At 37.9% G+C, this 12,362-nt stretch overlaps 1 pseudogene; it reads left to right on the plus strand.

The window, feature by feature from the left end:
- The first annotated feature begins 643 nt into the window (after nucleotides 1–643).
- On the plus strand, nucleotides 644–3,063 carry LOC148821861 (uncharacterized; annotated as a pseudogene).
- The last annotated feature ends 9,299 nt before the right edge of the window (nucleotides 3,064–12,362 follow it).

The following is a 12,362-nucleotide window of genomic DNA, read 5'->3' on the forward strand; positions in this document are numbered from 1 at the left end:
TTTTCAAGAAACACCCTTAATGATCACAGAGAGTCAGGACCTCGGTTTTACGTCTCATCTGAAGAATGGCGCCTTTTTACAGTATAGTGTCCCCGTCACTATACTGGGGCATTAGGACCCACATAGACCGCAGGTTGAGTGCCCCCTGCTGGCCCCACTAACACCTCTTCCAGTAGCAATCTTAGTTTTTCCCAGGTGGTCTCCCATCCAGGTACTGACCAGGCTCACACCTGCTTAGCTTCAGTGGGTTGCCAGTTGTGAGTTGCAAGGTGATATGGCTGCTGGCCACAATGGGACAGAGAGAAGAGAAACAGGACTGAAAAAAAGTGGTGGGAATGGGATCTTAAATAGATGTGGTGGGTTTCATGTGTGTAACTAGTTTATTGATTGGGGTGGGTGGGTGCAGGTAAAAAAAAAGCCAACCCATGCATTACTAAAGACAATAGACTGCTGCACGGCGGCAAGGTAATGGTGCCAAACTGACTGTCTCGTTTTCAATGTGTGACATAATTTCATTTGTGGTGCATTAAACTAAAACACTAAAGCGATAGGCGCTGATGGGGAGAATGAAGAGGCGAGGTGGTCCACCTTTACTCAAGCTTCATTAAAACACAAAGCCAACAGAAGGGTACAGCCAAGGAGAATGAATGGAAACTTTGCCCTTTTGGCAGGCCCTCAAGCCAGTGAGGGAACCTGCGCCAAAATGAGTGGATTGAAGAAGCAGAAAGTTGACAGTAAATGCAGAGTGTTCAACAAAGGATGGACTGCAAAATACTTTTTCACAGAGGTTGGAACAAAGGCTATATGTTTAATTTGGAGCCTTCTTCAGGTGTGAGAAAGACAGGGCAGTAAGCAAAGGTTTCTAAGTTTCTAGGAAGTTTCTAGGTTTCTAGGAAAACAGTTTCTAGGAAACTAATACTTTCTACAATTTTCTCCCTCAAAAACCAGATTATCCTTTCCGACAACAACATCAAAGATGCTAAGGAATTTCTACAGCTGACAGCTCCACATCATCTTCCCTTTATAACTAACCTCATTAGATCTCTCAACTCCAAACTCTGCCAGTTTCTCTCAACAGAGAAGGATAAAAAACTCAGTCTACAGAAGAAAACCATCAATTCCCCTAACAACTTCACCAATCCTAACCTTGTTGTCACAATACCTTCTGACCTTTCCCTTTCACAGGATGAGCGATCCCTCCTCAGCAAAGGCCTCAGTTTTGTACCAGTTCCCAGAAAGCTGGACATCCCCCAGACCAGAGTCGACCTCAACCGCTTTTAACGCAGGATCCATCTCAGAGCACATTTTGCTGATGTTTCTTCTTCACAGGCAGCTGACAACAATCCGGTTATTGATGTCATTAACAATATTAAGTTTAAACAGATCTGTTGGACTCCCCCCTCTGGCTGTTTTCCACCAGTCGATTATTTCATTAACCAATGCACCAATCAAGCTCACAAGACACTCTCTATACCCAGCAAACACAGGTCCAACCTCACCAAAGGAGAAATTCAGGTGCTGCAGTCTCTCTGCAACAGAGATGATATCGTCATCAAACCAGTGGACAAAGGAGGTGCTGTTGTGGTGTGGCGTAACGATCTATATATCTTTGAAGCCTCTAGAAAACCAACCGACACTTCTGCCTACCTCCCTCTCCAACAGGACTCTACCACTGACTACCAAAAGGAAGTGGTATCCACCATCTCCCTTCTTATCAGCAGTAAGGAGCTCCCCCAGGAGGTGACCGGCTCATCATTGAACATCCTCAGGTATCTCAATTTACCTCCTCCCCAAAATCCACAAACACCCCTGGACACCCCATCGTATCAGCATGCAACTGTCCGACTACTTACATCTCGGCCTTTCTCGACAGCCTCATGAGATCGCTGGTTGAAGGTCTTCCCTCATACATCAAGGACACCAACCATGCGCTCCAACTTTTCAATGATTTCCAATTTCAGGGCCTCGAATACTACATTTTTACTAAGGACATCACATCTCTTTACGTCATTCCCCATAATGATGCCCTTAAAGCCCTCAAGCACACGCTGAACAAATGCACAGTGCTTGATCCACCTACCCACACCCTGGTACACCTTGCAGAATTGGTTCTCACACTGAATGCATTCTCATTCAATAACCTTTTTAGCAACAGGTTAGTGGAGTCACCATGGGCACCAGAATGGGACCCAGCTATGCCAATATTTTTGTCGGCTGGGTAAAAGAACTCTTCTTCGCTTCCTAGACTGGCTATGTCCCTGACCTCTACAAGTGATACATTGATGACTGCGTCGGTGCCGCCACATGCACAATGACCAGCTTGAGCACTTTCTGCATCATTTCACCAACTTCCACCCGTCCCTCAAATATACAGTTAACATATCTTCCACTACTCTTCCATTTCTAGACATCAACTTCTCCATTAACTACCCTCGACTCTCTACTTCGGTCTATTACAAACCCACTGATTCACACAGCTATCTCCTGTATAGCTCATTTCACCCCAAACACACTAAAAACTCTCTCCCTTTTTCACAGTTCCTTCGGCTACGACGATTATGCATCGACAACATCGATTTCCAGAACCAAGCCCTCAAAATGTACTCCTTTTTCATCAACAGAGGATACCCTAGCAGTGTTATTGACAGGGCCCTTTCCCGAGCCAAAAACACCCCTCGGACCATCAAGTCAATCGGAACTCCCGCTGTAACAACCGCATTCCTTTGGTGCTTCACTACCACCCCAACACACTTCCTATCCCCAGGATTTTTTAACGACAACTTCTACATCCTACAGGATGATCCCTCCATTGGGGCCTTCTTTTCTGACCACTCTATCATCTCATATCACCGACCAGTAAATACCCAGCCATCTACATTGGAGAAACAGGAAGGAGACTTGGAGACCGCTTCAGAAAACATGTTAGGGCTGTGAAGATTAAAGATCTCTCCAAGCCCATTGTTTCTCATTTCACCTCTAATGGCCATGTTCACTATAATCTCTCCATCTGTGTTCTCAAAGACGGTTTCCGAACTCATAGATCAGAAAGACCACAGAAACTAAAATTATCCAGCAGCTAGGATCACACCCTCCCCCTTCTCTTAACTACAGACTAAATTTCTTCTAAATTCTCTCTATTCATTGTAGGTTTCATTTCACACCTCTCTTCACCTATCCTGACTTCACACTTCCTGATTGGCCACTCTTTCTGTCCCCTGCTCTTGCCCCTCGCTCCTCCTCTCTCCCAGCTTTTGTTCTCCCGCTACATTACTTTTGCTTACTGCCCTGTCTTTCTCACACCTGAAGAAGGCTCCACAGCTGAAACGTTGTGTTTTCTTTCTTCTCTTTTCAGCATGGAATAAACCTATTACTTGTTCCTTTGCAGCCTACACATGCTGACGCAGCTACCTACCTGAACTATATGTTTAATTTGTAAGGAAAGTGTCGCAGTGTTCAAAGAATACAGTCTCAGTTAACATATTTCTACCAAACATGCTAACTATGCTAGCAATCTGTCATGCAAGGAGTGGGCTAATAGAGTTTCCAAACTAGCCGTGCAGCTAATAGAGTTTCCAAACTAGCAGCTCAGCAAAATGTATTTTTCCGCCCTTCTACCATCCAAGAGGCCAGCACAAAGGCAAGCTACCTGCCTGCATATAAAATTGCTAAACAAAGCAAGCAGCTCTATGAAGGGGAGCTCTTAAAAGAGTGCATGATAGAAACTGCAGATATTTTTTGTCCAGAGAGCAAATTTGAGAAAATAAGTTTATCACACAGAACAGTTACCCATCGGGTCGAGGTAATAGGTGAAGACTTGTGAGTTGAATGTCAATGTTTATTTTTTTATATTTAAAATATTTTTTTTTCTTTCAGGTTATCGTTAAACTTGAACTAATAAGCTGTTGGAATTTAAACTTATATAGGTCATAGGCTATCTGTAACAGCAGCCTGAAGTATCCCACTATACAGTTTCAAAATTTTATTTGCCCCCTGGGCCAAAAAAGTTTGTCCACCCCTGCTCTAGAGGGTAGGAAGAGAAACAAGATAAGGGGGATAGAACAGAATTTGCAAACCTTGGATGATCAATTGATCGCCAGTTGCAGAAATTACCCAAACTTTGTTTCACTATTTTCCTCCCACGATATGTTTATTTTTATATGTCATGTTTGTCAACCCTTTCAGTTTACAGAGAAGTTCTTTGTCTCCCATCTCATTCGTTTGACCAAACTGGCAGTTGCTAGTGTTCAAAACATTTTCTTTCCTCTTACACAATTTGCAAACCTTGGCTGATCAATTGATCGCCACTTGTGGAAATTTACAGAGCGTGAGGGGGAAGTGTTAGAAACAGGTAATTCCAGATTGAAGAGAATACCTAAGTGGTCAGAGAGGCCTAGTTCAAGAGAAGAGCAGTGGGAGACAAAAGAGTCATTTGCAATGATTCAATCTAGGGTGTGTCCTTTGTTATGTGTAGGGCTGCAAACAAACTGAGTAAAATCAAAGCATCCCAATAGAGAAAGGAAGTCCTTGAGTCAATGTGTATATTAAAGTCCCCAAGAATAAGGATCCTTTTAAACTTAAGGCATAAAACAGAGTAAATCAGCAAACTCACCTAAAAAGGCTTTGCTGGGTTAAGGTGGTCTATAAACTGTGGCAATGATAGTAGATTGGGGGATAGAGACATTTAAAACAAGGCACTCAAAAGAAGAGGGAGGAGGTACAGTAATAGGACTAGGTTGTAAATAACAATGATGCCCCCGCCTCTGCCTGAGAGACTTGGAAGGTCAAACAAACCATAACCAGGAGGGACTAGTTCTTTAAACAGCAGTCCATCATTTTGTCTGTCTCTCTAACCCAGATGCCAAAAAATAGATGGGATCCACCCAAGAAGAAGAAGAGGCCATTTTAAACCAGGGCATTCTTCACTCAGGAACTCCTGAATCCCTAAAAGCTTCAGAATAACATGCTCTCTTAGCAACATTCAAATACTTACAATAGCTCCATCAGGTTTTTTGGATGATCATTCGATAGGGACTCTCACCTGGCAAAAGCTTTAAATTCAGTCTCTTTCTGTCTCATCTCTCTCTTGTGCTCTCAACCTTTTCTCTTCTTTCTTTACTGTCTCAATCTGATCTTATATGGTCTGTTTTCAATACTGTGGCTGGAAGGTTGCTGGTTCAAATCCTGTGGCTGGCAGAGGAATCCTTCTCCGTTGGGCCCCTGAGCAAGGCCCTAAACCCCAACTGCTCCAGGGGCACTGTACAGTGGCTGACCCTGTACTCTGACCCCAAGCTTCTCTCCCTGTCTGTGTGTCTCATAGAGAGGAAGCTGGGGTATGCAAAAAGATGAAATCCTAATGCAAGAAATTGTATATGGCTAATAAAGTTATTTTATCTTATATTAGTGGGATATTTCTCATCGGGCAGCTTGGAAACAGCTGCAATTTGATTGTAAAATATTTCTCAAAGCATGGTTAGAAAAAATCAGCAGTAATGATTCCAAATTACCCCAACTTTGTTTCACTATTAATTTTGCTCCCACAACATTATTATTTTTATATGTCATTTTTGTCAACCCTTTCAGTTTCCAGAGAAGTTCTTTGTCTCCCATCTCATCCGTTTGACCAAACTGGCTGTTGCTAGTGTTCAAAACATTTTCTTTCCTCTTACACAATTTGAAATGAAAATATCTCGGGGCAAAGCTTCACAAAAGAGAAATGAAAAGTGATTAGAGGAATGGAGTATGAGTCTTTAGGCAAATATCTTGTGAATGCCTGTGGGTTTTTCCTTTGCATTTGGAGAAGGAACCAAGAGCCACTGTGAGTGAAACAAGGTAAATAAAGAGAGTGTTAGGTGGCAAAAGAGGATTTGAGCTAAAGAAAGGGTTGAACACTAGATGCAGCTGTTTGCTAGTAAGTCAACAACACCAAGTTGTTGACTGATTTCCTTGTTGATTGAACAAGTCGTTGATAAGTTTTCCTTCTTATTGGAAAACACTGGATCATCACAAAAAATAACCACTTTAATCACAATTTTGAACAGATGCATTCTCAGGTCAAACAAGTTCTCATACAGTATTTCATCTTTATTTGAAAGAGTAAATCTGGCAAAAAATACTAGTATCAACATTTTTCACTTACTTTTGCCTGTTTGGATCATAGTTTTATAAATGTTTCAAATTTGTTCATCTATCAAACAACATACAGTACTTGCACACTGTAAGATAAAAAAGACATACAAAAGAGCTGGATGGACACAGAGAAAAAAACAACTAGCCTTTACTCTGCCCTTCCTTCCTTTCCTTCCAAATAAAATGTTAAATTTGTTTCAGTACAGAAAAACTAACAATAACTTAACAATTACTGACTTTATGGTAGTAGCTGTTCTATCCTTTCATTTTCCATTTATGGCTCTGCTTTCATTTTGTTAGTTTAAACAAAACCACCATATTCTTTTAAAACGTCTCTTTAACATTCCAGTTTACATAACCATTCCATTACCCACTCAACCAGAGTTGCACAATTCACAGAAAAGTGACTAGTTAAAAAATATCTGATAATGCCCTGGGAGAATTCCAGATCTTTGTCAGTTAAAGACACTTTTTAATGGTCTATGAAATACAATATTTAAAATAATAATACTCAATATACTCAATAAAATAATTTATATTTTTTATATGGTGCCAGGAGATGCGAATTGATATAAAGAAAAGGAAATAAAGGAAATATCATCTTGTGTGCATAGCATACACACAATGACTAAGTTGTGTGTTAAAGATTGCAGTACTGTGTATGTACAAATTTCTAATCCTTCCAATATAATTATTTACTCAAAAAAGAGTTTTTATGATTCCATTTATTAGCTGTCTCATGCACTTGTGTTGGAAGACAAGTCTAGTTCTTCGTCACGTTACAATAATTCAACTTTCAAAAACATTTTAATGACATTTTTACATTAAATCTAGCAAATAACAGCCACATAGCAGAAACAATACCAGAAATTCATATAGAAAACACAGACAATATTTTGCATTTAAATAGAAACTGAATAATTGTAAGATGTAGAGCTGAGAAAAATGAAGTATATATGTTAAGGAAAAACTATTGACTGTTAGCTAAAAATTTAAAAAGATTTTAAATTGCTGGCTTTACTATGTTTTTCTCTAAACAACTGAGATTGGGTGCTAACTACTTCCAAACTTGAGGACCTTCAGGTTTTCTTGTATTGCCTACATAACAGTTGAAAATTCTGATTTTGCAACAATGAGGGATTTTGAAATCTAACTCTTAAATCCACAGATTCTAGATTGGCTTTAACTCATACAGAACTTTGAAAATAAGACAAATTTCTGTTTAATCAATTTACTAGCTCTGACTAAATGCAGTTTTGGATTTAGTGGAAGCAGAAAAATTTGGATCAGGTGAACAATAATTCCAATGTATTATGTGACCTCTGCCTAATTAAATGTAAAGTGATCCAACAGCTGAAATTCAGATCTCTATAGCATCAGATGGCTTGTTTTCTACTTTGACAAGCATGCTGTGATGGAGCCAAAACCAGTAATTATTTTGAACTACCTTTCCAAAGTAACATAACAATGAATCACAAAATAATATGTGAAGAAGTATTTATGTTAAGGCACTGTTGGGAAATATATTTTCCAATACTATACTCCACCTTCTGTTATGGTATCCTGTGTTTTATAACACCTTTCAGGTTCTTGAGCAATACATTATATTTCTTGGTAATAGATCTGTTGTGGAGTTGTAAGCTTTAAATCATATGGGCAATCTGGCCACAGTAAAAAGTAGCACAGTAGCAGACTGGTAAAACACAGATAAATCTGATATGTTACCCTGAAAACAAACAAAAAAAGATGTATCCAAAGTAAAGTTCTAGTAATGTGTAACACTCAGGGTGTCATCCTAAGGAATACGTGGACAGTGTAATATGAAAAGAATAAGATAAATGCTTCTATTAACATGCATCTATTAACTTCCATGCATCCATTAATGATAAGCTGCTTACTCCTGCAGTATAACTGCAGTAACATAAAGCTTGACATCAAAATTGAGCAGGACATTGGTCCATCACGGGATTTCAAGACACAAAAACAAGTATGTCTTTGTGAGGTGGGAGGAAAACTCAAGCACCCAATGAAACCCATTGTGAGCAGGGGAGAACATAAAAACTCCACTCAGAAGGTATTCCAGTCGAACCAAAATACAACACGTATAAGGCAGCAACATTGACTACTATGCTATTCACAATTTATTTAAGAAAAAGATACACCAATGGTGTATTTAAACCTCATTAAGCTTATTATAAGCTTTCTTTTCTATGGACAGATTGGCCCCTTTATGTCAAAATAATAAAAGTGCAACCAACCCCGAGAGAAAATTGGATTCCCAGTATGAATTATGTTGTGATTTTTGACTTGCAGTCCATATTAGCATGATAAAGAATTAAACTGCTGTAAAACCTAATGGAAATGAAGGAAAACTATGCTGAGTTTATGATGCCTTTATCTTTATTTATTGTACCACCCTGCAAATAAACCTATATTCCTGCTGGCTCAGTTTCACATGCACAAACAAAGCTGAAACAGGTCTTCCATTAACATGAGCAAAAGCATTTAAACATTTTTTGACACACTCCCAACAGATTCAGGAAACATTTAAAAAACAATGTCTTAGATGACAGCTGTAAGCTGTGCCTTTCCATTTGTAGTAATAATTATATTAATAATAATAAACTTTATTTTCATAGCACCTTTAAAACTACATACAGCACATTAGAGGAAAAATACAGTTAAATCTAATGAAAAAAGTGACATAGATAGGAGATAAAAATGGCACAAGGAAATGCAAAGAATTGGAAATCTATGAGATGCAAGGAGCAGACACAGACACCAATTACTGTATATAAAAGTATTTCTGAAGAAGAAGGCTTTCAGTCTGGATTTGAATACGCTCAGGGTAGATGACTCTCTGATATCCTTGAGGATAGAATTCCAGAGCTATGGAGTATAACTAGAGAAGGGCCTGTTACCCACAGAGTGTTATTGAGAACATCAGACCAGAATCAGACATACGAAGATGGTAAGGTGGAGAGTAGGAAGATAATAAGTCAGAAAGCTACTGAGGTGCCAAGCCACGTGGAGCCTTAAAGGTGAGCATAAGGACTTTGAAGTCAACACAAGACTTGATAGTCAAAACAAGTCTCCTTACTGTCCCCCAAGCCCATCTACATTGTATGGGTGACAGGGTCTTCTCCTGTTATGCCCCCAAGCTCTGGAACTCTCTCCCCAAGGATATCAGAGAGTCACCTTCTCTAAACTCCTTCAAATCCAGACTCAAAACCTTCTTCTTTAGAAGAGCCTTTACGTTCCATTCTTTACCCCTCTGCTCCTACTATACTTAGTACCACCACCCACGGTCTCCTCTGTGTATTGTAATTATGTTTTATCTTGTGTATTCTTTTTATTTATTGTTGTTGTCATTCTGTAAAGCGTTTTGAGAAGCCACCTTTAAAGGCACTATATAAAATAAAGTTTATTATTATTATTATTATTATTATTATTATTATTGATAGGGAGCCAGTGCAAGGACTAGGACGGGAGTAATGTGATTACTTACACAACACCTGGTCAGGATCCCAGCTGCCCAAATTCTGGACATACTGATTAGACAGTGGTTTTATTTACCCCAGCAAAAAGGGCATCGCAGTAATCAATGCTGTAAAAGATCAATTACGAATCTGTAGAAGATTTATTTGTATGGATGCTGTCTTGATTTACCAGTGTTTATTATTAGTCTCCATTGTGTTTTTCACATCTACAAATTTGTTTTTTTTATGATGGATCATATTATACAGCAATGTGATATGCACTGATATATCATAATTTAAAATAAATCGTCAGAAGAACTCTTGGCTTCAGTCTTGCAATTTCAGATCACTCTGTACCTTTAAGGAATTCAGACAGGTATGTTGTATGTTCCTTGCTTACTACAGCTAAACCTGTTCCTGCCTGTCCTGAAATTCCACAAAAATTAGAAAAAGGAACAGAAGGTGGGTTTTGAGCTGGGCAGAGGATGAATGGAGTAGAGTGGGAGACATGAAACATGTTTATTGTAGCAAGAGAAATGGTAGCAGAGCAAAACAAACCTACATTAATTAAAAACATAATCTACTCTGTAATTTAATGTTAAGGAGAAATATAAATCAGAACTTCTTCAATTTTCATCTGATGGCTTTTCCATCCAGTTTCTTAGAACACTTCTGCATTTGAAAATACAGTGCAACAGCATTAGAAGAAAAAGCTCACCAATAGGAATGAACTTAAATTATGCATCACACTAATGCTTCTTATTAATGTATCATTCATGTCATAATATTTTGCAATGGGGCATTTTCTCCAATTGATTTGTTTTATTAAAAAAACTGTCACTGCTCCTCGAAGGAGATAATTAAATTATATACCTAAAATGAGCATTTATGAGAACACATAATTAAAACTAAACAAGTACTAGCTTTAATTTCTAATTACCTAGCTATTTGTGCAAGTGAAGAAACCTCTACTAATACTATGCATTGTAAAACCTTTTAAAGACAAGTGTTATTAAGGCAGACCTGCAAGAAAAAACTTGCTTTAGCAAAGTGCACCATATATTCTGAAAGGATACTGAAACTGCCATTGTTAAAATGTGTTAATGATATTATTTGAATAGATAAACCCAACATGCAAAAGATTCTCAAGTTCTCCATTTACAATATGTGACAAATAGGGAAATTCATGCAATGAATTTCAGTTACACATTGCTATTAAAGGTGCAATATTTCTAGGCTCAGCAATTTACTTACACAATACAGTACACAAACATTATATTCTTAGCAATATATACAACACAACTCCATAACAAAAAAGAAATGCAATTCTTAACAATGCTTTTCTTACAAGAATGAATAGTAATAAGTGCATTTACTGTTCTACATTGCCTTTAACAGAAATGTAAAATTAAATAGGGTATAACAGCACACAACAATAATTGTATATCTTATTTTTCTGCAACTGTCACCACCAGGGTGTGCTGCAAGTTGATTCTAGTGGTACAACATGAGAGGACTACAATACAAACAATTCCTTATTTTCGAGCCAGGGCAGTTTTCTGAAAACAATATTATAATATTTCTTATTATATAAGAAAACCAGGAATTTAAAAATATGTTTTTGTTATAATGAAATGCATTATGACACCTCTGGCCCAGGGTGCCCCGGCATATGGAGTCCATATGCTCTTACAATGATTGGATGGGCTACTCTACTGTATGTCTGGGTTATCCACTCTCTGCCTAATTCCTAATGGTATATTTAGCTACTCTAAATTGTCCCTTCTAAGGTACCCCACCTCACTAACCTACTCTTACAGTATTTATTTCAAGGAACAAGTAATAGGTTTATTCCATGCTGAAAAAAAGAAGAAAGAAAACACAACATTTCGGTCATGGAGCCTTCTTCAGGTGTGAATAAATATGCTTTTATATTATGGTTCAGATGGTGTGTCTAGAAGCTAAGCTGAGTGGTAGTAAATAGCTGATTGATTAGGGTGTTTATTGATGACGTATAAGCAAGACCTAAGTTATATACAGGTATACAAGGTGATTTTTAAAAAAAATCTTATGTCTTGTTTATATATGGGACTTATTACTCAGGACATCGAGACATAGGCTAATACCACTGCACTCCCACTTCCCTGGAAGAGATTTAAGGAAATACAAATTATTGAGAATGCCAAGTATTGTCTCTGTTAAAAGCTTTTATAGCTTTTATAAGCAGGGATTTCTAAATAGAATACTGAAGATATATAGAGAGACATAAAACAGAAAGGGGGAGTGCAGGAATTGTTAAACGAGAAAGTAGAAAATAATGTCTCAATATCAAGTTTCAAATCTTACATTCAGAGCTTGTGAACTCTGCATTATGAAAGCCTTTCCAGGGAAACTCCTGTGTTTAATCAGCAGTTAATGAAGGGCAAGAAGCTTTAAGAAGGACAAACAATGCAGGTAGTGTGAAAATATTTAAAAATAGTTAATTTGGAAATGTACATTATGTAAATGATATAATCAATATAATATTAAATGAAAATTAAATGTATTATTTTTGTGCATTTTCTTTATATTTAATTTATATTATGATAATATATTAAATGATATTATACAATAATTTATATTGTAGTTATTTGCTTCTGCCTCAAAGCACTTAAATCCAAAGTTTGATTATGGGAGTGCTTTCTATGTAGAGTTTGCATGCTGTCCCACATTCTAAAGACATTATGGCTAACTCATTTGTTGTCACTAAATGGTCCT

The sequence above is a fragment of the Atractosteus spatula genome, chromosome 13 (assembly GCF_055471065.1).
Source record: "Atractosteus spatula isolate fAtrSpa1 chromosome 13, fAtrSpa1.hap1, whole genome shotgun sequence".
Lineage (NCBI taxonomy): Eukaryota > Metazoa > Chordata > Actinopteri > Semionotiformes > Lepisosteidae > Atractosteus > Atractosteus spatula.